This window comes from Diceros bicornis, chromosome 15 (assembly GCF_020826845.1).
Source record: "Diceros bicornis minor isolate mBicDic1 chromosome 15, mDicBic1.mat.cur, whole genome shotgun sequence".
NCBI lineage: Eukaryota > Metazoa > Chordata > Mammalia > Perissodactyla > Rhinocerotidae > Diceros > Diceros bicornis.
Genome location: NC_080754.1, coordinates 45,766,519 through 45,793,133, shown reverse-complemented (window position 1 = coordinate 45,793,133; position 26,615 = coordinate 45,766,519). Strand labels below are relative to the sequence as shown.

The window sequence follows — 26,615 nt, the reverse complement described above, 5'->3', positions numbered from 1 at the left end:
AACATAGATCTGTCTTATCCTAAAACCCACACTCCTTCCATGACACCAGGTTTCTTCCCAGAAGACTGCCTTTGTGTTTGACTGCTGTCTAGCTTAAGACATAAAACCAACAGTCCTAACTGGCTCTGTGAACAAATAAGTGATGACCATTTTCAACATCCTCCACCAAAACCTTGGAGTAAACAGCTTTTCCATAAGAATCACAGAATTCACTTTACGGTTCTGACAAATGGGTTACATATGGGGTATAATCTAACTATAAATGACCAAAAAGTGAGAAAACGATAAATCAAAAAAATACCAGCCCACACTATGATGTTCCGGCTTCTTGACAGGAATCAAGAACCCAGTCACAATGACCTGGAGGAGGCCTTGGATGGACCAGCGCTTCTTCCCAGTAACATTCAAAACAACATCTGTATTGAAAAGTTCATACTCATCAGATCAGAACATTTCAAGCCAGCATGACAACATTTGATAGGTAAGAAACTTATTAGGTAAATTTCCTCATTCATATTTCTTAATACCTTACCAAAAGTGGCTTTTCTCTTTTTACCCTACCTCTAAGAGACGCTAGAAGTATCTTAATTCTACAAAGTTTATTCAGTGTTGGCCAAATGGAAAGGAATTTTCCTGAAGGGACAGATCCTTCTTGATTATTTTCCCCAAACCTGTAGTGTCTGTGTTTTTATGGCATGTTCAGGATGGACACATTATTCATTGAGTGCAGCGTGAGAGAGCTCAAGGCAGGCTGCAACCCAGGGGCAGCCTCACATTGCAAGAATTACAAAGGTTTACTGGTTTACTGTCTGCACGCGTTCTTCAAAACTGATTCCTATACACAGTGTTCTCTCAACTTTCCAATTAACATCCTAATTTTGTTTCAGCTTCTATCAAAAACTGACAAATTGTACCTAAAACCCAACTTCCAGCTATTTGAGCTCCCTCATCACTAGAAGACCAGCAAATATTAAATCATTTGATTCTACTTCTTTAACTGGCAACTCTGTGCTCATTAAACTGTACACAAACAAGCAAGAATTAAATATTTGGGCTTACTCTAATAATAAGCTGAATTATTTCAGTGTCCAACAATAGCCACTTAAATAGTATGAAAATGGTAGCTGGGAATATTTTTTCAGATCATGGTTAATAGCTACATGAAGGGCAACAACGGGGAGCAGTGAATTATTTATTTCATATGGTCAGCTCACTGATTAACTGTGAGATTTTCATTTCGTCCCCAACTTGTTTTCTCTTGCTTCTTTATTTCTTAGATGTCTGTTCTTCTTCGAATTTTGATATAAGGTATATAAACACCATAAATGTTAGCTTTAGGAAAATAAATGGGCTACAACCATAAAAATTTTTTATTGTAGGTTTCAAAGCCAGATTTAATCAACTTTGGAGTAATCTCTAATTTGGGTGTATAATACTCATTTATTTATCTAGGCTATCTTTCGTTCAGCAAACACATATATCTGTTCACTGCTAGGTATTGGGGAAGAAAAAGGATGAATCTTACATAATGTCTACTCTCAGAAAACTCACAGTCTAATGGAGGAAACAGAAAGGATATTAGTTATTTATTTCCACAAAATAGCTATCTGACATCAAATCCCAAAAACCCAGTGGCATAAAGCAATAAGCATGAATTTATTAAAGCAATAAGCCTATGAGTCAGTGCTATCGTCTGGAGTGTATATACGGTAGTTTTTCTGTACTTGGCTGGGCTTACTCACATGTCTGGGGGTCAGCCGGCTGTTGGCTAATCTAGGCTGGCTTTGGCTGGTATAATTGGGGCAAATTGGCCTGCTCCACAAGTCTCTCATCCTCCAACGGGCTAACCTGGGCATATTCTCAAAGCAATGAAAGAAGCATGAAAGCACCACAAGAAATACTCAAGTACTTTTTCCAGACTCTGTGTCATGACTGCCAACATCCCCTTGGCCAAAGCAAGTCACACAGCCAAACTCGGAAACAAAGAGCAAGGAAATAAACTCTGCCTCTTGGTGGGAGGACCGTTAAAGTCACACGGTAAACGGCACAAATATAAGGAAAGATAAAGTATCAAAGCCATCATTACAATCCACCAGGGAAGAGTGAGAAAACAAGACGATATCCTTTTATTCTTAAAAAAAAGGGGGGGGGAGTAAATGCTATAATGGAGGTAGAAACGAATACCCTGGAAGCTCAGCGGTAGGTCTAAAGATCTCTTTCCAGAAAATCACCAAAGTTTTAACCAAAGAAGTGATATTTGGACAGGCTTTTAATTGTTACATGTCTGAAAGGTAGAAAAGGGGTCATTTCTGGAAGAAAACACACATACAATGACACAGGGATGTTATTAAGCATCATGTGTTGGAAACATAAGAAGACTCAGTGTGGCTGGAACTGAGAGGAAAAAAATGAGAAACGATGTTTGTGTTTTATTTTGAACCAGAGAGGCCTTGTATGCCAACCATTTACCCAGTTTGCTTGATTGTAAACCTCTGAGGGACAAGGGCTGCCTCTTCAGTCATCTCTGTTACCCATAATGCCTTGCACATAGAAAGTACTCAATAAAGGTGAGCTACATTGACTTCTACCCTACTGGTAGAAAAAAATCACAAATTGACCACATCAGGGAGGTGAAGTGATGGTGTACAAAGATGTCTCTATAAGCAAGTACAAGTCTAGAAGTCACCTCTCTCCACATGGAGTTCAAAACTTTCAAATCTCACCTACTGAGGTCCTCAAGCAGATTTTTGAACTTCAATGAATTTGAACTTTATTAAAAGGAAAAGAGAATTTTATTTTTGGAATTTTATTTCTCTCTAGGAACTCAGCAGTGAAAACGGGGTTATATCCAAATTGGGGGCATCTCCATGATGTCAGCTTTGGTTATTTAGATTTATTGCACAATGTCTGATATTGGACAATATGATAGAATGCAATTTAAGAAGAGATATAAAATAGAAAGTAAATTTTAGCCTAAGGTACTATTCTAACCCTTTTCAAAGGCCTGCTAAGGACCAAAACTGAACTTCCCGTCAGTGGTCCCAGGAAGATACCCAAAATGAAATAGTGACATCACAAAGGCTAAAGCAAGACTTTCCTGATGTACTGAGGATCTCTTTGGCTGAAGTGTACAAATACACTGTTACTTCACCATGAAATTAGAGATTAAGCCCAGGGATGAGGAGATGAAAGCTGGAGAATATTAGGTGGAGATTTTTATTCCCCTGATCTCAAAGATTCCATGAAGCTACTTCCACTGATGTAACACTCCGGGTCTCACTCCACGTTGCTCCTTACTCATTTTTCCCACTGAAAGGATAAATAAGTTATCTGACTAGTAGGTGCTATGAATCTTATGAAATGGAGCTAATCAGTTAAAAAACTACCAGTTTTGGCTCGAAGGCAAGACAATAATGATTCTAAGAAAGTGCGTCCACTCTGCCAACCAAAACTTTTCTTAGAGTAGGCTGTCCAAAGGTCTACACCTAGAAAGAATACTATTAACAAGTCCATTTGCCCATGTTCTCCCATCAGCTTTATCAGTAATAAAGCTACTATTTTAATTGCCAGATGACTTGTGTCTTATTTTCAATTGATTCCAAAGGTAAAAAGAGAATAAAGGGGTGTTATTTTTTGTTCTTCTAACTGCAAAAGCGGATACTCTGTCTTATTCATCTTAGTGTTCCCCACAGTGCTAGAATGATGTCAAGCACTTAGTGGATGCTCAAAAAATTGTTCAATGAATGAGAACAAGAATTATTTAACATCAAAATCTAGTCTGTTCTTTGATCTTGGATCTCTTGGGTTCCTTTTGAGAAAAATAGAGTTCCTCTTAGTGTCACCAGTCAACATTTTTCTTCTCTACACATTTGTTCAGTTTCTCAAGTTGTAATGGTACAAGCAACTCTTTTATCTCCCGATCGGACACTGTGTAACATGGTAACCACAAAGACTTTGACAAGTGCTTTCTCATCCTTTGTAATGACAATGTCTGTGTGGATTTCAAATACCACCATCTGTGCTAAGTTTGGGGATTTCACAAAATAACCAGGGCTCATTTCAGTGAAACACTAAACCTGTCTTACTCTATTGTCTCTGATAGCTCATTGGAAGCTTTCTGAATGCTACTCTTTTCTCAAAAAAAAAAAAATGATATTGCATGCCTGTGATTTCTCCAACTCTCCCTAGAATTTCAGGTAGTGCTCAGTTACAGAAATCACAGCCTCAAAATAGCCAAATAGTTCTCAAGTCTTTGTTAGTGTTTTCTTACTAACTTGTACAGGAGAAAATGTAGTATGTTGGAAAGAGCTCTTTGCAATAAAGATTGAGACCAGTTTGATACAAAATAGAGAATTAGCAAAGCCAAGTGATGGTTAGATTTGATATAGTAGTAAGAAGAAAGTTATTGAAGGAATTTGAGCCAGGAAAGAAGAGGTAAGAGGAAGGGCAGGTAGTCATATAAGCATGATACCCATGTCCTACCTGCCAAAGTATAGTTTCAGGCTTGGCCCTTGCTGAGACATTCGGAATGAGAAGATGTGCACCCTGTGTGGCCCATCCACTGCTATTAGCCCATTGTAATGCTTGGGAAGTCAGTCCAAAACACATAAATTAGAGTTAACAGAAATATAAACATTTAGGGAAATGCCACAAACTGCTTCTTCCTCATTAGACCAAGCAAGTCTAACTGCGATAACTATGCACGTAAAAAAAACTGAAAAAGTCAGTCACTTAATACATATTGAGTAATCGCTGGGGGATAAGAATTCTGTTGTGTGTCATGAAGATGAGTGAGGCACAGATACCAGCCCTCAAGTTGCACACAGTCTAGTGGTGAGACAGATACACGTTGTCAAGGAAGTTCATGGTCATATGCAGACTTACCTGAAATATCCAGATAATACATTGAAGGTATCGTTTTCATGTTTTATCTGCATAGGATCTTTGTTTCTCAATATAATATTCTCAGGAAAATGTCAGAGCCATTGAAAAGGGTTCCCTTTGAAGTATGGCAAGTAGTAACCACCAAAATTCTTGTGGTTGTAGGCTAAAAGTTATCAGTTATAGACACAAAGCATGTTTGAGCTGAAAGGAACTTCAGAGAAATTCTGGTCCAAGTTCTTCCTTCTTTCCAATTAAGAAACAAAGAGCTTTAGAAATGAGGTGGCTTGCCCAAGGTCACACACACCAATTTGTGGAACTACAACTATAGTCACCTGTCCACAGGTCCAGGGGAATTGACAGCCTACTATAAGTCAATTGATGGCCTATTATGAATCAATTGAGTTTGTCTTCTTTGAATTCTTAATATATGTTTCAAGGGTGTATACATGCCACACAGAAGCTATGTGACCTTGGAAAAGTGAACTAACCTCCCTGAACTTGTTTCCTCACCTGTTAAATAGAGATTACACCTTGTGAGTGAGATAGCCAGGATGGGAACCCAAGTCTTTCCAACTTTCATATCACCAGACAGCCCCACTCTCCATGATGCAGTTAAGTTAATTCGGCAATATGCAGTTTCATCTCCAGGCAGAATTCCAATATAAATCTATTTCTTCTCCCTGAAGTCTGAAGAGGCAAACAATTCTCAAAATTTAAATCGAAATGTAAAATCTACTTTTCCTACCTGTGGGACTAAGACACCAGATTTCTTTTCAGGTGTCACACTTGATCTTCTTAAAAGGTTCTTTCCTTTGGGCCATTAAAACAAGTGCTGCCTGCAGGGCCGGAGCACTCAAAGCCTGTAGCAGTAGATTGATCAAGTGGAGTATCTTTGTAAACATTGCACTTAGATTTATTTCACAGGGGCTATAAAAGGGAGGCTTTTATCGCCGTGTTTCTGTGATAAAACAATGGAAAAACACATGCGCGATTTGCCGTGGCGAGCCCAAAAGTCCAGAGCATGGACCTGACTGGGCCCGGGCACTGTGGCTGTAGCACAGCATCTCCACCTGCGCCATTCACTAATGTCAGCCAATCAATCACTAACGCGCTATTCTTCCTGTAGGAGAATAGCACCACAGGCCTGTCAATGGCAGATGGCACCCTGGTTCTTCTGAGAGGGGGGACAGTGGACTCCTCGAGAGCAGGGATCTAGGACTCGGAATAAATTGGATTCAAATCTCAATTCTTTTTCTTACTCAAACTTTTCCATCTACTTATCATTTCATAGTTACATATTCAGAAGCTTTGCAGCTGTCGACCTTTTAGAAAATGATTCTTTGTCACAAATGAAAAGAAGTGGAATGCATCATTGCGTATGTAGCTTCAGCAGTAATGAGCAGAGACAAATTGTTTTCTATTACGACAGTTTGTCTTACAGTTACAATAATAAGAGGATTAAAATACATAAGGAATTGGGCATGATTATTTTTTACATCAATTTAGGCCTAACTTTGGCAAATGTATTTTGGGTAGTTTCATTTCCTCCTTCATAATTGATAGAAAAATTCTATTTCCTCATCAATGTGGACAGCTTTCACTGGAAATAACTCAGAACTATTGGCCATGTGGCCAACTGAGTAACCTGATCCTCAAATTCTGTCTGTAAAATTGAAGTAATGACACTTACTTCATAGGGTTGTTGTACAATTATATGCATTATATATAAAGCATCTTAGCACAGTCTTGAACACGGAAGAGAAGCTTGGTAGTAGATCCTTGCTGGCCGGTTTATTTCTTTTCCATTCACTCTAATAAATAACATTATGGAATTTCTGAATAATCACCTATTAAAACCAGAGTACACAAAGTCCTTTCATATGCATTATAATATATAACATAGTATATTCTCTTTGTCAGGCAGGCAGGGAAGCCATGGCATCATCCCCATTTGTCGGATAAGGGGGTGCTCCAAAAGGTAAACCACTTGCCTAAAGTCACAGAGGAGTGACTGACACAACCGGGATTTGACCCCAGATATTTTGTCTCCTAGTTTAGTGCTCTTTCCTCTGAAGTGTCGCAATGTGACATGTGTTAGGAGAGAGCCCAAATCAATACTACATTTTACTGTAAAGAAGTCAAGAATTGGGCAGCTCAGCCTGCCGATCTGAAGAGACCTCTTCAGTGCTTCCTCTTCAGGGCGTCCTAATGTCACAGCCATTATTAGCAAAGCAAGTAGCTAAGTAGTTGACTTTTGTTTTATAAATAATTATGAATCTCTAGAATGAAATATATTAATGTGAAAGTTTTCTGATTACTGAAGGGAAGCACAGACTTTCTCGTACACCCACTTAATGGTTCTGTTATATGTTGTTATGGTTGCTGATGTTGTTCAACAACACACAATTTTGTAGTGTCTCATGCTACCTCATCAATGGTGGGAGAGTTCACGGTGACATGGAGCGGCTCTTGAGCTTGGAGACAAGATGTTTGGGTTCCAGCGCTGGTTCTGTCTCTAACCAGCTTTCTGACATTTGTCAAGTCACTTCAGCCACCTGGGCTCCACTTTCCCCAACTCTAACCTGAGAAACTTGCAGATGCTCTCTGCAGATGCTTTCAAATCTAACATTCTCAGATTCACAACCATCCCTTAGAGACCAAATGGAGGGCCCCCTGAAGGGTGACAACTCTGGTAAGGCACAGGAGCTGCCCACACAAAGATGATTTTCTTCTCACATGTAAAATAACTGTATTTTATTTTAGTGTGCTGTATTAGCATTGGCCGCATGTGGTAGAAAAAATCCTGGATTTAGTCAGGCATCCTGGGCCCCAGGCCTCTATTTGCACTTTTTACAACTGTGTGACCCTAGAAAAGTCAAGTGACCCTTTTCTGAGTCTCTCTTTGTTCAGTCTTAAGATGGGGCTATGCTCTCCTGGCTCTTTGTGAGTCATGGTTGTATCAAACATGTGAATGTTCTTAGTAAATTGCTATGTGTTAGATATATATGTAATATGTATAAATGCCACAAATCAGAGTGTAATAAATGCTCCATTCCTTTAGGTTTCTAAATCAAATTTAATCTGTAATCTCCAACCTGTAGGGCGGAGAGGAAATTTGATGATTCCAGTCATTGTGGGAGCTCCATCACTTCCACACTCCTTTCAGAATCTGCAAAGATATCAAGGGTAGCAATTAGTTTGCAATATTCATAGAAGGGCTAAATGGACAGCATCGGTTACTTCCGAAATGACCATCCCCCGGGCATGCACGGCCTCCAGAGAGCAGGCAGCTCCTCTACTCCTTGCCAGTTCACATATAAGGTGTGCGTGTGGCAACTCCCCACCATCATCTTCCACCATCTTTAGTCAGAGGCAAGCAAGTGCCCTTCACATGTGTTTTCATATGTCGAGTGGCTTTTGTCCACAGAAATCCTATTTTCTTATTTATTTATTTTTGTCGCACATAAACAGCACTTGGGAAGTTTAAATCATAAAAAGCCACTCTCAACATTGATGGTTTTGCAAATGTGAGGAAACCTTCCGAAAGGTTTGGGCGGGATCGTTAGAGAGTTACATACTCCAAATGACTAGCATTTTGCTTTTGAATTTGTGTATTTCCATTCCAGACATTGTAAAATGAGCCTTTTTACCACAGGGTGACTTGACAGAAGTTTCTAGGCCACACTCAGAACCCAACTTCCCCATCCTCACAGAGGCCTGCTGGCTGGCTTGCCCCTCTCCTGGCACAGCAGGGACCGTAATGAGGGACAAAATGTTTGCAATTACAGTGGAAGTCCAATTATCTGTGTGAATTACCCTGGCAAAATGTAAGCACTCCACCCCCACTGACTCCAAGCAAGCTGTAGACAGCATCCTCCTGCCGTGCTTTGGGGTGTGCTGAGAGGATGCGCTTGCTCTTCACATGTCCTGGAGCCAACTCTCACCAGAAGGGAAGGTTTCCATAGCGGGCACGCAGTGAGACTCATGCTGTATCAGGCCCACAAAGGTACCCACCACACTTTGGTAAACAGTCATTGTGTGGCCAGGCTGGCATATGTATGTAGCCACACACTCCTTAAGCTTGAGCTATGTCAAACTGCTCTTCATTCCCCAAATGAGTCACGTCACTTTATCCTTGGATCAGCAACTTTCCACCTTTATCAAGCTCAGAAATATGTTTAGAAGGCAAATTCTGGGTTCCATTCAGAAAGACTGTAATTCAGTACATCTGGCATGGGGCTAGGACTCTGCATGTATAGGCATACCAGTTGATTCTGACAGAGGAGGTTCAAGAATCACATTATGAGAAACACTGGCTTGGATGATTTGCATATGATCTTTCCTCTCTCTGAAATGCCATTCCCTCTCTCATTGACCACAAATTCCTATTTATTCCCCAAGACCTCAGTCAAATGTAATCTCCTTCCCCTTCTAGTCAGAGTAAATTGCTTCTTTCTCTTTGCTCCCAATGTACTCAGTACACACCACTTTCACCAAATTTATCCCATTCCATTGTATTTATTAGGTAAGTGTCTAACCTCTCAGATAAATTGAGAGTTACTTGTAGATGGAAACTATGCTCTGTAGGTGCTTAATAAATATTTGATTAATAAAAGGACAAATGATCTTTGATAATAAGGTTTGCCCTGCTTCAAATTGCCTCCACTTTTATATCTAACTGAATAAACCCTAAAGAGTCTCGATTTCAAGGTCAATATTTCTTCTTTCATAAATCCTTCTCTGATAGGCCCAGGAATATATCTCCTTTCCTCTTTATAACAACAGGTCTTGTTTTTACCTTTCTCTCAAAGCATTCATCACATTATCTTGTATTAGAGGCACCTGTACACACTCTTTATTCCCCCTACTTGACTGTGCTTCCTGTCTGTCCATTTTTGTATCCCCTAGAAAACACAGCAGAGCACCTTGCCCATAAGAGATTCTCAAAAACTATTTGAGAAGAATTGGATTGTACATAGTCAACCTGCCTGATAAAAGTGTAAACCCTTCGGATAGTTGAAAAACATTATTTCCTCCTCCTAGTTACAGTAGAACAAAATCAGAATATAAAAATCATAAAGACACCAAGAACAATGCTTTGCTCTTTGGATATATCCTAAGTAAGAACTTGAAGTTTACAGCAGATGGGAAAGTGACAGCTTTAACTTTCTAAATGTAGGACTTTACAGCTCTAAAAAAAGAGTATTTACTTATACAGGTCTCTGCCTTGTAAAACTGTTTCTGTCATTTATTATTACTATTGTTGTTATTATTATTACTATTTTTGACTCTGGATGGATACACTCAGACGGAGATATAATGTAGAAGTTGCTATCATCTTATGTAGAAGCTCTGATCTGCTTATCCTAAGGAATATCCAACATTTCTCCTCTCCCAATATTCAAAATATCAATTACCAGAAAGAACAAGAGACAAGAGTTATTCAGTTACTCATTCATTCATTCATCCATTTATTTCATGAACATCAAGGTATGCTTAAATGCAAAGACCGTGTCTTCATCTTCTTTGTAGACTGAGACTCGCAGAGTTCCTGCCTAGTGGATTTCCATTTAGAACGTGTTGATTGATGAATGAATGAATGAATGAATAAATAGACAAACAGTAAGGAAGAAGGGTTTATCCTTCCCCTAACCAAAAGGATATACTGGCAGAGTCCTTCCAAGCTGTTAGGATAAATTAAAATTGAGTCACTATCAATTTGTGAACAAGGTAAGCCATTTTTGAAATTCCTCATAGTCTTTATTTCTGCCGTGTGTTTAACTTGTAGAGAGAAGGGACATAGTTTTGTCAGCCAAGGAACTCCTCTGCTATACAAAGGATACATTTAATGTTGTATTATTTTTTATTTTATTTCAAAAGAACCATTTGCTTTACCTCTATGTATGATCTTAAATTGGGAAACACTCATATGTTTCATGTGCCTTCAACCACTGTGAGATTTTCAAATAAAGTGACAGTGGGTATATAGATGGAAATACATCTGAAATTAACAGTTATCTTTGGTAACCAGCATTCAGTCAGTTGGCAATGAAGTGTAGTGGAACTTTTAGTAGAAAGAAGTCATAACTAAAAGAATAACCAAGAAGTCACTTATTGTCAGAATAGTGTTGAGGGGACTTTACTGAAGTATGACAGGCAGATGCCCATCAGCATGGCAGCTCCTGGAAACAGCAGCAAAGGCAGCCATACAATCATACAGTGCTCAATGATGACTACGGATTGCTTCAAGTAAAGGCTTCATGCTGCTTTCTAAATGTCTGAGCTCCAAAGAACGAAACTGTGTTAACTGCAGGCACCGTGGCCACTGCAGCTAACCAGAGGGCCGTGTCACCTCAGGGAGCCTGAATATACTGTTTGAAAAGACTTCTCGTTCCACTATAGTCTGTTAGCCATTCTCACCTGCAGGAAGGGAGCCTCCCTAGTTACCCATCTATATTCACGTCCCGTGACAAAGCACACTCCAGGAACTAGCTAAACCAGCACTAGTGAGCTTGGACTTTTATTCTCATGCTACAACTGCAGGAAATTAAGCACGCAGGTGAACACTTACAAGGACTGTCCAGAGCCCTTTCATATTCTATAAAAGGAGTCTGCCTTATCATCTCCTTCTTCAAAGCACAAGAAAATAGATAACAGCCAAATCAGGAATTGTCAAATCCAAGAAATTGTCATAAATTAAATAGTGGTGCTGAATACAAGTTATAATTGAAACACACAAAACCCTCTAAAGCAGCGTTAAAAACTTTATGACATTACAGAGTTTTCCTTAGTCTCCTATATGGTAGCAGGATTAAAGAGATTACACTAGTAAAAATGTCAACTGTGGAGTTTGTCTTGTACCTCATTGCCTGGAAATACCATTGGAGTTTTTACACTCTTCTGAATAACTCTTTACAGCCTCACACCCTGATCTTAACTATTACTATCGCATGAGTACAAACCATTCAGGGAAACAAGAATAACACAATATGAGGTTAGAATAAACATGAAATGCATTGGAATATCAAGGAAGAAGGATATGTGGAAAACTGCTGGTATGTTTAAAACTGAAGATGAGCTATTTATTTACATTAAACTGGGAAATCTCCTCTCAGAGACAGCAATAACAGTTTTGCTTATCAGAGCATCATTCCAGTATTATCTAATCTTTCCTAAGATATCCTGGATCTTAAGAAGATGTTCCATACCTTGTCAAGTTCTAGAAAGCAACGTATATTCAAAAATACTTTAAGAGATGCACCAAAGTACTAAAAATGCAAAGTCACTACTGAATAAATATTGCAATTAAATAGAAAACAAAACTCAGCAGAGCAAACTAATGAAGAAATATGACCAAAAAGGTCAGACCAAGAAAGAAATATGGACAAAGCAAGATCAAAGGATCAAATTAAGTAAGTTCTTGAAACATTTGGGACTACCTAGGTGACAAGATAGTCTTTTCCGAAACTAAGCCACTGATTGAAGAAACATGGGCTTTGGACTCGGATATATTTGAGCTTCCATCCCACTTTCAGCACTCCTAAGTTTTGAAAGTTTTTAACCTGTCTGAGCTTCACTCTCCTCATTTGTACGTGGGGCTATAGAGAAAATATTTTTACTTTTCTGCAGAGTTAGGGATGTCTGAGCAAATTTTATTGAACTTGAAACTAGAGCTACAAGCAAGCATTGGAAGGTAATTTATGATTGATTAGCTAGAGAGAGATTTATCTCGCAGGGTTGTGTGTCTACATTTCAAGACAGGCTGAGACTGGGGACCAGGGATACATCCCTGGTTGTAAAGATGGAAACAGTTGTTATCTTTTTCTTAGAGAGATTTATTTACGTTTCAAATGATTGGAGTAAGAACCCAGAATACTTCTAGAAGAACAAAGGTTTTTCTATCTCCTTTCAGGAAGAGAGGGAGACAGCAAGTAAGTAAGCACTCAGATTCATTTTTTAGGGAGTTCTCACCTACCATATGGACTCTATGTGTAGGTTTGTCCACCCAGCTCTCATCATGTTGCTCTGGGGGTAAGAATTGAAGCCCAGGGTAACCACATGCTTGTCATTTGCTGTAAAGTAAATGATAGTCAATCTGCTCCGCTCCAGACACCTTGTGTGTGCTTTCAGGGTCTATATTAACAAAGATAAATATTAAAACAACACTGTTCTCACTGTTGGAGGGGGTGGTTACAGACAAGCAAGGGAAACAGGCTACAGCGATCTATGTGGTATTAGATTAACTATGTGGTTAACTTAATGTAGGTATAGATGGTTACATACAGAAATATTTATAGATATGTGTAGATATACTGGTTAGTACACACACAAATGTTTCCTTGCTCTGTCCTCTGAGAGGGGCTAAAAGAAATAAAACTCCAGTATCAATGAGCACACCTAACACCCAGATCTTGGATTCTAATACCATTCTCCGTTAAACAGGACCAGGGCTCCTTAACAAATGGCTGATTTTAGGACTGGGGCAGGAGTTAGATAAGATAAGCCTGTAGCATCTCGTAGTACCATAAAATAACCAAGAAAGTGTTCAAACACACACACACACACACACACAGATGAAATTATATCAAAGAGGCCCAGAAGTCAACTGAAAGAGCTCCCAGTGGCCAAAGCTCAAACAATTTGAACATCAAAATAAAGGAAGTAGTATTGAATTATAACCTGACATATAAAATAAAATATTCATGAGTCCATATTGATTATAATTTTATTTATTTATTTTCCCCCCCAAAGCCCCAGTAGATAGTTGTACGTCATAGCTGCACATCCTTCTAGTTGCTGTATGTGGGACGCGGCCTCAGCATGGCCAGAGAAGGGGTGCGTCGGTGCGCGCCCGGGATCCGAACCTGGGCCGCCAGCAGCGGAGCGTGCGCACTTAACCGCTAAGCCACGGGGCCGGCCCTCCATATTGATTATAAACAAATGATTTAACTAATAAATTATAGAGAAGAGACAAATCTCCCGTGCAGAAAAATTCCAAATAATGTGGATACTCACCTTAAAGGAAGGGGATCAGGACTCATCTTTCCTTAAATGTGGGCTGAGCATAGTGACTTTCTTGCAAAGAGCACAGTATAGAAAGAGGGAAAAAAGAGGTGATTCAGTCAACATTGACAGTGGTAAATCTTGTTGATAGTGTGTAAATACCCTTGATATGATGTGATGAAACTACAATTTACCTCAGTGATCTCATTCCCAGAAACCCATAACCCCAGCCTAATTATGAAAAAACGTCAGACAAATTCCAATAGAGGGGCATCCTACAATACACCTGACTAGTATTTCTCAAAAGTTGAAACTCTTAAAATTTTAGGAAAAATAGGGGAAAAATCTGCATGAGGTTGTGGTAGACAAAAAAATTTTAGCTGGAACATAAAAAGGACAAACCACAATCGAGAACATTCGTAAACTGAACTCTGTGAAAATGAAAAGTTATGCTTTTTAAAAGATGCTGTTAAGAAAATGAAATGCAAGCCATAGATTTGGAGACATCATACATGATATATATATCTGACAAAGGACTTGTATCTAGAATATACAAAGATCTCTCACAATTGAATAACCACAAGACAAACTGCCCATTTAAAAAAATTTCAGAATCTAACAAACAATTTACAAATCATTGTTCATAAAGGAAAAAAATTAAGGCTACGATGAAATACCAACACACAAACACACCAGGATAGCTAAAAGAATAAGACCAGCAATATCTAGTTTTGGCAAGGACTTGGAACAACCAGAACTCTCAAACATCACTGGTAGGAATGTAAAATAGTATTCTACTTCGGAAATCAGTTTGGCTACATCTTATAAAGTTAAACATAAACTTACTATACGATGCAGAAAATGCACTTCTGGGTATCACTCAAGAAAAATGAAAACATATGTCTACACAAATAAATGTACACAAATGTTCAAAGCAGCTTTATTCATAATAGTCAAAAACTAGAAGCAACCCACAGTTGAATAGGTAAACAAATTATGGTATAGTCATTAAGTGGAATACTTCTCAGTAATAAAAAGTAATGAATTACTGAAATACACAAAAAACAATGAACCTCAAAAACATTATGCTGAGCAGAAGAAGCAGACACAAAAGAATAAAACTATGATTCCATTTATAGAAACTCCAGAAAAGAGAAATCTTTGCAGAATAAAATCAAAAAAGAGATAAATGAAGATAAGAAAAACTAATTTCTGTACAAGGGCCTGACCAGGAATTAATCCCAACTTGGAACAGCGAGCACCGGGGTGGCATGGAGCCACTGAGAACATAGTGTGAAAAACAGGCCACAAGAAATTGATTGCAGAGGCCATGGAAATATCCCAGAGCAAAACTCCTCGACTTCAAATAGGGCCTACATTGGACTCTTCTAGATGTTAAATGGATAATTATTGCTCTAAAACTTCAAAATGTGGAGGGTGACTATTAACCCCCATATGCTTCAATTGAGTGTTTCCCCAAATATCTGACTATCAAAATATTGTTAGCGATCGTGAGTTCTACACAAAAATATTTTAATTTAATGTTTTCAATTTGCTCAGCAATTTTTATATACAAACACATGCATTCACAACACTCTCATGCACAGACACATCTGTGCATGTATTCTGGATCATCCGAAGGTTCATCTTACAGCTGTGGGCTTTCTGCCTGGTGACTTCACTATTCACATTTGCATTTGTGTTGACAATCACATCACTCTGAAGTAATGGTACTTTAATTGCCTTAGGCAAATATGAAACAAATCAAGGATGCAATTTGCCAAGTGAAAGTCAAATGACTTCACAATTCACCATATAAACAAAGGTTTAACTATATTTAGAAGAGAAATGTAAAATAACTGAATCACCAAATAGTATAAACATGCCAAACTCCAAAGAACCTGTGCTTGAATGGTCAGTACCATATTCACACTTGGAGAGAAGAAGAAGTTTCAGTCAAACATTATCTGTCATATTAAATTAATGGTTCTTTGAGCTTTATCAGTTTTGTAATTTGTATTTATTTTGTAAACGTATTTTGGTTTTCTAGTTGCATAGAAGCTACAAGTATAAGAAGTACACAACTAGTTTTAGGCTGTTATGTATTCAAATAATATGAAATTTAAATCCACACTAGTAGAGGGACATAAAAATTATTTTTTACATCGTTTTAAATTTTATTTTTTAAATTAACATATATTTAAACTGACTTCTTCTGTGTACAGCTCTATAAATTTAACACATGTATTGATTTGTTCAGCTACCACCACAATCAAAATAGAACTGTCTCATCATCCCCAGAAAACTCCCTTGTGCTATCATTTTGTAATCCCACTCTCTCCAACCTGTAACTCTTGGCAGCCATGCATCTGTTTTCCATCACTACAGTTTTGTCTTTTTGAGACTGTCACATTACTGGGATCACACAGTATATAACTTTTTGAGACTGGCTCGTTTCCCTCAGAAAAAATGCCAAGTTGTTGCATGTCAATAGTCCATTCTCTTTTACTGCTAAATAGTTTTCCACTGTATGGTTATACCCCAGTTTGTTTATTTGTTCACTCATTGAATTAGATTGCTCCCATTTTTTGGAGATTATGAGAAGATAGAAACATCGATGTACAGGTTTTTGTGTGAACATAAATAATCATAAGATACATAACTTGGGGTGGCATGACTTAGTCACATGGTAAATACATGTTTAAATTTATTTTTTCTAAAAACCTGCTAAATAGTTTTCCACTGTCTGTACTATTTTGCATTCCTACCAATAATGTATGGAATTTCCAGTTGCTCTGCAGCCTCAGCAGCCTTTGATATTTTTGTCTTAGCCATTTTAATAGGTTGTGTAATGGTATCTCATTGTGGTTTTACTTTGCATTTTCCTAATGACTAATGATGGACATCTATTTATGTGCTTATTTGTCACCCATATATTCTCTTTTGTTAAACTGTTGTTTAAATCTTTTGCCTACTTTTCGATTGGGTTATTTGTTTTCTTACAGTTGCGTTTTGAGAGTTCTTTTATATTCTGAATATAATTCCCTTGTGAGATATGTGGCTTGTAAATACTCTTCCAGTCAATAGCTTGTCTCTTCAGTCTCTTCATAATGTCTGTCACAATTTAAATGTTTTAATTTTGGTGAAGTCCAATTTATCATTTTTTAATTTATGTTTTGTGGTTTTGGTGTCATATCTAAGAACTCTTTCCTAATCTCAGTCATGAAGATTTTCTCCTACATTTTCCTCTGAAAGTTTTGTTTGTTTGTTTGGTTTTTGCTGAGGAAGATTCACCCTGAGCTGACATCCGCTGCCAATCTTCCTCTTTTTTATGTGAGCCGCCACCACAGCATGGCCACTAACAGACAAGCAGTGTAGGTCTGCACCCAGGAACTGAACCCCGGGCCTCCAAAGTGGAGCACGCCAAACTTAACCACTAGGCCACTGGGGCTAGCCCTCCTCTGAAAGTTTTATAGTCTTACACTTTATATTTACACCTATGATCTATTTTGAAGTAATTTTGTTGTAAGGTGTGAGGCTTGGGTCAAGGTTCAGTTCTTTGCATATGGATGTCCAGTTGTATGAGCCCCGTTTATGTTGTGATATTTTCCAGCTTTATTCAGATATAATTGACAAATAAAAATTATATATATTTAATATGTACATGTGATTCAATATACATATACACTGTGAAATGATTACCACAATCAAGCTATTTTGTTTTTGTGGTGAGAACACTTAGGATCTAGTCTTTTAGCAAATTTCAAATATATAATATGGTATTATTAACTCTAGTCTCCAATATGAATATTAGATCCCCAGAACTTTTTATCTTATAACTGAAAGTTTGTACCCTTTGACAACATCTCCTCATTTTTCCCAACCCCCCAGCCTCAGCCACCATTCTGCTGTCTGCTTCTGTGAGTTTGACTTTATTAGATTCCACATACAAGTGAGATCATACGGTATTTGTTTTTCTCTGACTTATTTCACTTAACATAATGCCCTCAAGTTCTATTCATGTTGTTGCAAAAGGTAGGATTTCTATATTTTTCGTGACTGAATAATAATCCATTGTATATTTATACTACGTTTTCTTTACCCATTTATTCACTGATGGACACTTAGGTTATTTCCATATCTTGGCTATTGTGAATAATGCCACAGTAAACATGGAAGTATAGCCACCTCTTCAAGACACAGATTTCATTTCCTTTGGCTATATGCCCAAAAGTGGGATTGCTGGATCATATGGTAGCTCTACCTTTAATATTTTGAGGAAACTCCAGACTGTTTTCCATAGTGGCTGCACCAATTTACATTCCCATCAGTAGTATGCAAGGGTACCCTTTTCTCCATATCCTCGCCAACACTTATCTCTTGTCTTTTTGATAATAGCCATTCTAATAGGTGTAGAAATGGTATTTCATTGTGGTTTTGATTTGCATTTCCCTGATGGTTAGTGATTTGGGGCACCTTTTCATGTACTTGTTGGTCATTCATATGTCTTCTTTAGACAAATGTCTATTGAGGTCATTTGCTCATTTATTTAATCAGGTTATTTGTTTTTTAGCTATTGAGTTGTATGTATTCCTTATATATTTTGGATATTAACCCCTTATCAGATACACAGTTTGCAAATGTTTTCTCCCATTCCACAATTGCCTTCTCATTTTGTTGATTGTTTCCTTTGATATGCAGAAGCTTCTCAGTTTGATGTAGTCACATTTGCTTATTTTTGCTTTTGTTGCTGTTGCTTTTGGTGTCAAATTCAAAAAATCAGTGCCAAGACCAATGTCAAGGAGCTTACTTCTGATGTTTCCTTCCAGTAGTTGTACGCTTTCAGGTCTTTGTTCAAGTCTTTAATCCATTTTGAGTTGATGTTTTTGCATAGTGTAAGACAGGGGTCCAGTTTCACTCTTTTGCATGTGACTGTCCAGTTTTCCCAGCACCAGCTATTGAAGAGGCTATCCTTTCCCCATTGTATATTCATGGCTCCTTTGTCATAAATTAATTGACCATATATGTGCAGGATTATTTCTGGGATCTTAATCTGTTCCATTGATCTATGTGTCTGTTTTTATGCCAATATCATAGTGTTTTGATTACTACAGCTCTGTAGTGTAGTTTGAAATAAAAAAATGTGATGCTTCCTGCTTTGTTCTTCTTTCTCAGGATTGCTTTGGTTATTCAGGGTCTTTTGTGGTTCCATATGAATTTTAGAATTGTTTTTTCTTTCACTGTGAAAAATGCTATTGGAATTTTGATTGGGATTGCATTTAATCTATAGATGGCTTTGGGTAGTATAGACACGTTAATCATAACTCCTCACTATCTATGAACACGAGATATCTCTGCAATTATTTGTGTCTTCTTTGATTTCTTTCAGCAATGTCTTAATAGTTTTCAGTGTATAGATCTTTCACCTTCTTGGTTAAATTTATTCCTAAATATTTTATTCTATTTGATTCCATTTGATGTAAATGGAATTTTTTTCTTTATTTCTTTTTCAGATAGTTCATTGTTAATGTATAGAAAGACAACTGATTTTTATGTGTTGATTTTGTATCCTACAACTTTACTAAATTCATATGTTAGTTCCAACAATTTTTAGTGGAGTCTTTAGGGTTTTCAGTATATAAGATGTCTTCTGCAAATAGAGTCAATATTACTTCTTCCTTTCCAATTTGGATGCCTTTTATTTCTTTCTCTTGCCTAATTGCTCTGGCTAGGAAATCCAGTACTGTGTTAAATAGAAGTGGTTAGAGTAAGGGCCCTTGTCTTGTTCCTAATCTTAAAGGAAAAGCTTTCAGCTTTTCACCATTAAGTATGATTTTAATTGTGGGCTTGTGATAGACGACCTTTATTACCTTGAGATGAGATGCATCCCTTCTATGCCTACTTTGTTGAGAGATTTTAGCATGAAAAGATGTTGAATTTTGTAAAATGCTTTTTCTACATCTATTGAGATGATCATATGATATTTATCCTTCATTCTGTTAATGTTGTGTATCACATTTATTGATTTGCATATGTTGAACCATCTCTGTATCCCAAGGATAAATCTCACTTGCCTCATGGTGTATGATTCTTTTAGTGTTCTGTTAAATTTGATTTGTTAGTATTTTGTTGAAGATTTTTGCATATATGTTCATCAGGGACATTGGCCTGTAATTTTCTTTTCTTATAGTGTCTTTATCTGGCATTGATATGAGGTTAATGCTGCCCTCATAAAGTGAGTTTGGAAGTGCTCTGTCCCTTTCAATTTTTTGGAAGAGTTTAAGAAGGATTGGTGTTAATTGTTCTTTAAATGTTTGGTAGAATTCACCCATGAGGTCATCTCATTCTGGACTTTGCTTTGTTGGGAATTTTTTATTTAAAGCTTTAATCTCCTTAGTTGTTATTGGTCTGTGCAGATTTTGTATTTCTTCATGATTCAGTGTTGGTAAGTTATATGTTTCTCGGCATTTATTCGTTTCTTCTAGGTTATCTAATTTGTTGGTGTGTAAGTGTTCATAGTAGTCTCATGATTCTTTGTATTTCTGTGGTATCAGTTAAACATTATTTTTGAAAAGGCTGTCCTTTTCAAAAACTGGTTTTGAAGTGTCTTTGCATTGAAATGCTTTTGCATCACTGTCAAAAATCAATGGGTCACACGTGTGTAGGTCTAATTCTGGACTCTCTAGTCTTTTCAGGACTTTGCCTGACCTTTTGCCAATGCCACACTATCTTGGTTACTGTAGCTTTATAATACGACTTAAAATATGTCTTGCCAATTCTAATTCCTCTTTCAGGTAATTTTTTAAATTTCTTTAGTATTCTCTCTTCAGTTATTCTGTTTTTAACCATATCCCTTAGTATAATTTGGGGGGATTCTCTAAATAATACATAATAATACATGAATAATATATACATAACTTTTCACAATCTACTTAAGCTAATATTCTATGGCATGTAGCAATCTTACCACCACATCCTACCTCCAAATTTTACCTTGCCCCATTTATGTTGTAGTTATCTTACATATTACATCTACATACATTGAAAACTCTATCAGAAATGTAACTTTTGATTTAAACTATCAAACATATTTTAAAGCACTGAATAAGGGAATAGTTTTTTATATTTACTCTGATATTTACCATTCCTAGTACACTACTTTTATTCCAGATGTTCTAAGGTTTCTCCTTGTATCATTTTCCTTTTGTCTGAGGAACTCCCTTTAGTAATTCTTTTACAACTTTGCAGAGCTTTTCAGAACTGTCCTGAATGTAGGCCACTCAGGAATCTTTTTGGATCTTGGGCATTGTCATATCCCGTAGTTCAGTTCTCAAAGTCTATGTATGTATTTTAGGATTAGATCCACAACTGTGCAGGACATAAGTAAATCCAGGAGTCCATTTACAACTTTAATGGGTTACCTTCCCAAGTCCTCCCTTATCAGGATCTCCTTAGTACTTTCTGGTTCCCTGCTGTTCATCTTCTGGTCATCTGGCCAGAACACTGAGGTTTTAGTTACCCCACTCTGCCTTGTACTTCCCACATCCGTGCCCATATCTAGGGTCCAGCTGTAGAGCAGCAGAAAGGGAGAAAAAGCCATGGGAGTTCATCTCTCTTTCTTATGATCACAGTGCCTCTGATTGGAGAGGAAGGTTTCCTACCTATTATGAACTGAATGTTTGCACCCCTTCCCTAAATTCACATGTTAAAACTCTAACCCCCATTGTGATGGTATTAGGAGATGGGGCCTTTGGGAGGTAATTAGATTTAGGTAAGGTCATGAGAGTGGAGCCCCCATGATGGGATTAGTAACCTTATAAGAGAAAAAGACTAGAGTCTGTATCCAGGTGAGGATACAGCAAGAAGGCAGCCATCTGCAAACTAGGTCTTTTTACCAGACATCAAATCTGTCGACACCTTGATCTTAGACTTCCCAGCCTCCAGAACTATGAGAAATAAATGTTTGTTGTTTAAGCCCCCCAGTCTACAATGGTTTGCTATAGTAGCTCAAACTGACTAAGACACTACCTTTAGTATTTTGGGTCCTGCAGGTTCCCATTGGCTTTGCTGTTACCATTCCCACAGGATTGCTTGAGGGCTGGGGAGCAAGAGATGGAGAAAAGACAAATAAAGAAAGAAAGAAAGAAAGAAGAGAGGTTCCTGCACTCTTAATTAGCTGTAGAAAACTCCTTTACTGCTTCTTGAGCCAGAACTAGAGGGCTTCTCCTGGAGCTCTCTCTGTCCACACTAATGCCCACTTCCAGGTCTTTGGCTACATTAAGTTCAGCTCAGGAGATGCTGAAGTAAACTAAATGGTAAAGTCACTGCCAGTTTGTGGTATTTTGCATTCTGGCATTCCCAATCCTCATCTTTCTCAATGCTATTCACTTTTTACAGCCTTCAAATAGCTGTTCCATAAATCCTGCCCATGTTTTATAGCTGCATTCAACTGGGGAGACAGTGGTGTGTGCTTACTCTACGTTGCCTGGAACCAGAATACTCCATACAATTATTCTTAATTTAGGGGCTTAATACATTCCTCAAACTTGAGAAACAGACTTGTTCTATATGCCTGAACAAAGTTGGACTTCCAAAAGTCTGGCATTCATTCCCAGAGAATAGAGCCCCTTGAGAATTGCTTTTATGCCACACTGCGGTTATTAGTTATAGTCTTCCCTTGGCTTCTATCAAAGGTCATTGCCAGAAGCATACATATGATATTTGTAACTGCAATCAGTATAAAAATGTTAAGGCCATTACACATTACATTATTCAATGACCCTTTACAAAGTTCCATATGAGGTTTTCTTTTTTCTTCTTTTAATTAATACAGTGCTAGGAAAAAAACTTTTTTCCCTTAGAAAATAAAATGCTTGGAGCTTTTCAATAACAACATCTCTAGCAGTGATTATACACTTCATTTTTTCCTGGCTACCAGGAAGCTCAGAGACAAATCAGAAGCCTTATTATAGTTACCATAATTATATTATTCTCTTTTTCCTGCTCCTAATTTTCTATTCTCTCTTCTCCTTTTTATTTATTGCATGAGCATTTGTTATATGCCTCCTTATATTCTTTGCAGAATGAGGCAGAGCATAAATAAATGAATGAATAAATAAATAAATAAAATATACTGAGTAACTAAAGCTTTATTTTGTACTTTTCTAGGATTTTATACCCATTCAATGGAAGCGAATTTTTTCTTCTGAAATTTTTTTACAAGCAGTGAGATATCTAGGGTCTTGCCTGATTATTTCATGTCCTAAAGCATTTTCCTCCTAGATTTACATTGACATCCGCAAATGCTAATGGAGTTTCTCTGGGATGGGGATCATTAAGTCAAAGAACTGAAGCAAAATGGGCAATGAAAGATAGAATTTGTTCATGCCCATAACAATAGGCAATGATGCTAATGTGCATGGCACTTTTTATTGAATTTATGCAGCACATTGCAGTATCTGGACACTCTTTGCTTGATTTTGGGATGCAATCAGTTCAAAACCTTAAACATACTCCTCAGGGCTTATTCTCCTATTGATTAGAATTAAAAGAAGTTGCCCACACGAAAGCCTTGGGCACTGATGGGAAGTTAGGGATGCTGAAGTATTTTACTCAGTGATGAAAATAAAAAGCAATTCCAGTGAAACTCATTTCCCAAGAGAAGGTAAGAACAAAGCCTCCACTTGCCCACTTGCAGCACAATTTCACAAAATTGTGAAAGTGGAAGATAAGACTTTTCCAGAAAATTAGGTTAATGTCAGCACCAGATTGGAACTGATGGAGTTCTATATATTGCCTCTATTGTGACCCTCACTCTATGTAGTGTCCCACTCTCCAGGGCTGAAGCCCTGATGCAGTATCTCTGCAACCTTGCCAGAGCTCTATGCCTCTTTGCAGTGTCTCTCAGTAAACAAATCAGCCTTTCTGCATGGCAAACATTGCTGTCCTGCCTCCAAATCACTTCTGCTCCTGCCCTCCAATCAATTCACTCTGCCCTCCATTTTCTCTTCCCAGACAGCCACCAGAAAGAAACAGCTCTAACACTCATTTATCTTCTCCCTTGTCCTCCTGTCTCTCTATTTCCTTTTCAAAGCACATTCTTATTCTCATTAGTTGCCATAGTTCTCCTTATTCTAAGGTCTGGATATACTGACAGTATCCAGCAATGTCCTGATGGGCTCCCTGCATCCATCTCTCCTTCAGAAGCTCTGTATCCTCTCAATATTGCCCAGTTGGACAGCTATCCCCATCAATATATGTCACACTGGGGATCAATGTCAGAATCAAGCAAAAAACCACACTGGCCAGCAAGTCTACTGATAAAGAAAGAGTCTCAAGGCATGGAATGATCAGTTAGTATGAGATTGATTCTCACAGTGGGCAACCCAAACACCAGGGTACTATGCCCTCTTCTGTTGTGATTGGAAAATGCCAACAATTGTCAGTGCTTTATACTCAAATCAGGGGTCATCTCACAGCTATCCTCTCTGGCTTCTTTCCAGTATCCAAATAATAGAGCAGCTGAAGAAATGGGCCTAGACTCCACAGTGATGAGCTGGAAGGGACTTTACAGCTCTTCTGGTCCAAAACCCATATTTTTTCCAACAATTGTAGAAGCTGAGACCCTGAGAAGTGACTTGATCAAGGTCAAAGTGGGAATTCAAACCCAGGATGTCCAACTCACAGCCACCATTTTTCTGCGAGACCATTCTGCTTCTTTTCTAACCAAGAAAACTTCCTCCCCTAAACATCATTACTACTGACTTCTCTGTTACTATTACTATCACCAGTCCCCGCGATATTTTGAATATCTGTCTTTCTCTCGTTTCTCCTTTAAAATAATTTTCAATCCTATAGATAAAGCATCTTACATTTCTAGCTTTCTTCACATTCATCACTTCTTCTCCCCTAGTTCATGCCATTTTTACCACCTACCATGACTCCATTTCAGCCTCCAAATTGCTGGCACACTAATATTTCTAAATTACACTCCTATGTCGTCACTTCCATGTGCAAAATCCTTTTGTAACCCCACATTCCTTACAAACTAAGTGTAAGCTTAATGATCTCCCCAGCATGGCCCCAGTCTCTCTTGATGTCTTATCTCCCACTACTCACTCTCATATCATCAGGCACAAAGTTGATTTCTTGCATAACTAAAATAATAAACCACATATCAAAGATTTAATAGTTAATTTACCTTGAATCAAAGAACTTAGCATCTTGAGGAGTTTTGTCTGGAAAGGATTAGAGTTCTGAGGTAGAATTGACCATCAGGAAAATTAATGTTTTTCTCCTAATGCAGCAATGAGTACGCAAAATAATACCAGGTATTCTACCAAGTACTGGGAATAAAAGTTGATTAAGACATTGTATCTGACCTCGAGGAACTCATCAATCCGTAAAGAACATGAAGCCATGTACAGCTAACCCTACCCAATGAGATGCATGCCATATCAGAGGCAGTAATGCAGTGTTGTGGGAGATCTTTGACATAAGCTCTTTGACTTGCCCTTTTGAACTTCCATTTCTCTGTTATCCTCATCTCCTTTCCAGTATCCCTTTCTCTCTCTTATTGCATCACTCTCAAGAAGTTTCCCCAGGATTCCCACCCAGATCTGCAACATGCCAGATCATTTTCTGACAAAACTTCCCCCACCACCACTCCTTGCTGCCCTCTCAAAACGTGTTTTCTCTACGTCCTATTTCCTAACCCTTATTCAAGATGCTGGGTGGATAATCTGACAATGATTCTAGCTTAAGTGTTGAAACCTGATGATGGTTTCACGAGTCACCCCTTTCAGATAATATTGCATCTTAAAGGGGGCACAGAGCAATCAGGGAATTTCAGTCAGGAAGATATTTGGGGAAATGTTCTGATTCTCTGTCACTGAGAATGGAGCTAAGGTAAAATCCAAGAGGCCATGAAGGATTGGACCAAGTGGTGCCCTAAGTGCCTGGAAGATAGATGTATATATGGGATGAGTACATACGGTAGCTGAGGAGCAATGCTTATCAGAATGGTTCCATAATAGCATTAGGAGTCATGAGTTCACCCTAATGCATTCAAAAACATGAAAGTCAGTCTAGAGGTCAGTAACTAAGGCTGGCAAATACCATGGAAAGCAGAATGAGGTGTCAAGTTGCAGACTATGAGCACCTGTAGCCTGACGATCTCTGACACACACAGGGTGCTATCCATTCAACAAAGTGTTGAGAGACTTTGTCTTTAGGTGTGGGGTTAGAATGACCAAGGGAAGGGAGGAGTCTTCATTATTAGTCATAACAATGTCTGACATTTGTTTAGGATTCAAAGTGCAAACACTGTTTTACATATGTGAAGTCCTCATAGTCTCATTAAGATAAGCAGAGAAGAAACATTATCCCTGGTTATTAAATGACACATATGAGAGATGTCCTATAAATGTCTGTTGGGTGTTTGGTTTGTTGATTGAGCGATTGTTTCATTGATTGATCAATGATCCATAAGAAAAGTAACAGCTATTCCTTTCTAATAAGGCAGGGTAGGAGGAAGGTGTAACCATTTTACCAGTGAAGAACTAAAGCTTAAAGAGATGAGGCAGCTAGACCCCTAACATCTAACTGATAAGTAGGCCTAGAGTTTTAAGTTTTCTGAGAACATGTTGAAGATTATTTTCATTATACTGTGTTTATTTACAGATCAGCCTTTCTGGCACCCTTATGGTACCATGTGAACAATTTCTGGA

The 26,615-nt window shown here is 38.0% G+C and overlaps 1 long non-coding RNA gene across 1 annotated transcript in view; it reads right to left on the bottom strand.

Annotated features, from left to right (window-relative positions):
* Positions 1-7,914: 7,914 nt before the first annotated feature.
* LOC131414961 (uncharacterized) overlaps positions 7,915-26,615 on the bottom strand; it is a 32,224-nt gene continuing 13,523 nt past the window's right edge. Inside the window, exons 2-4 of the long non-coding RNA XR_009222274.1 lie at positions 13,900-13,955; positions 12,860-12,956; positions 7,915-8,053 (exon numbers count right to left, since the gene is read on the bottom strand). This is a non-coding gene — a long non-coding RNA (uncharacterized LOC131414961). The remainder of the gene's footprint in view (positions 8,054-12,859; positions 12,957-13,899; positions 13,956-26,615) is intronic.